Raw genomic sequence first — 1,983 nt, forward strand, 5'->3', positions numbered from 1 at the left:
CCCTTTTTAGGTCTCGTATGATTTTGTTCATTTCCATCACCTGTTTGGATGTGTTTTCCTGTTTTTCTTTAAGGACTTGTAACTCTTTAGCAGTGTTCTCCTGTATTTCTTTAAATGAGTTATTAAAGTCCTTCTTGATGTCCTCTACCATCATAATGAGATATGCTTTCAAATCCAGGTCTAGCTTTTCGGGTGTGTTGGGATGCCCTGGACTGGTCAAAGTGGGAGTTCTGGGTTTTGATGATGGTGAGTGGTCTTGGTTTCTGTTTGTAAGATTATTAAGTTTACCTTTCGCCATCTGATAATCTCTGGAGTTAGTTGTTATAGTTATCTCTGTTTAGAGATTGTTCTTCTGTTGATTCTGTTACTGTCTATTAGCAGACCTGGGAGACAGGCTCTCTCCTCTGAGTTTCAGTGGTCAGAGCACTCTCTGATGGCAAGATCTCCTCTTACAGGGAAGGTGCACATATATCTGGCGTTTGGACCTCCTCCTGGCCGAAGATGAAGGCCCAAAATAGGACCTTTTCCAGAATCTGTGTTGCTTTGGCAGGTCACAGAAGCTGTCAGCTTCTGAGGTGCACACTCTCACCTGTGCAGACTAAGTTCCTAAATTAGGTGGAGTCCTGGAACCAAGATGGCTCCCGCCGCTCCTGAGGCAAAGGCCTGAGTTGTTTTATATTGCTGGTATAAAACTATGTAACTAAAAGAAAGTTGGAAAGAAAAGGATTTATTTGTCTTATGCTTCTACAACACAGTTCATCACTGAAGAAAATCAAGACAGGAACTCAAACAGGCCAGGAACCTGGAGATAGGAACTGATCCAAAGGCTAAAGGAGGCATGGGGCAGGGGGTGGTGGTGGAGAGGCTTACTCCTTATAAAATATAGAACCACCTCCAGAATCAAACACTAACTAAGAAAATATCCAGTAGGCTTGCCTACCATCCCTACTTTTAAAGTGTATATAAATTCACAACATTAACCTAACCAGAATGTATGTGTGCTTACTAAAGTTAAATTTAAAAATTATGTCTTGATATAAAAGTGGATTGTATACCTGATAGAAAGTGTGCAAGTTGTAATAACTTATATGCTTACTTCTTATTAATTGAAATTTAAATGTTATATTACTTGCATAATATTTGAAATAAATATATAATCATAATAAATTCATTCATTATATTATTTGCAATTCCAATCATATAGGAAATACAATGAAAGATATATTTATAAAATGTCCTTCTGTCCTGTTTCAATAATTTAGTTTTACACTTTTTTCCAGATGAAAATAATAAAGAATTATTATAAATGTCTAGATAATCACTTATCCTTACTAACATGAATATTATAGGTCTCCCAAATATATGGTGATAGATAAAGTACTTTATAGAGAATAGTTGCTTTTATATAGAATAGTTGCTTTAAGTTACACTTTCGATTATAATATCATCTTTTAAAATTATACATGTGTGTGTGTGTGTGTGTGTATGTGTGTGTGTGTGAGAGAGAGAGAGAGAGAGAGAGAGAGAGGGAGAGAGAGAGAGAGAATGTCATTTGTGTGTCTGTCCGATAGAGTCTAGAAGAGGATATAAAATTTGCTAAAATTAGAATAATTATTAAGAGTAAATGTATAACGATTTTGGACAATCTGACATAAGTGCTGGAACAAAATTTGGGTCCACTCAAGAGCAGGAAGCCTTTTATTCACTAATAAACCTCTCTAATCATTCATTGTAATAATTTATACTCTCAACAAAAATATTTTTCTTGCTAATTTTTTATAACTTAAGATTGCTTGACATTGAAAATTGTTGGAGGAGAGAGACAGTAGGAAAACCCTGAGGTCCAAGAGAATGAATAGAGCTATGTAGCTTCAGGGAGTGGGAGATGGGGCTGACCCTCTAGAAAGCCACAGAAACCTGAGAGTGAGAGTTATTAACCAACACTGCAAAATATCACTTTTTGCAGATGATATGATAGTATAT

Source organism: Mus caroli, unplaced genomic scaffold, assembly GCF_900094665.2.
Source record: "Mus caroli unplaced genomic scaffold, CAROLI_EIJ_v1.1 scaffold_20860_1, whole genome shotgun sequence".
Taxonomy (NCBI): domain Eukaryota; kingdom Metazoa; phylum Chordata; class Mammalia; order Rodentia; family Muridae; genus Mus; species Mus caroli.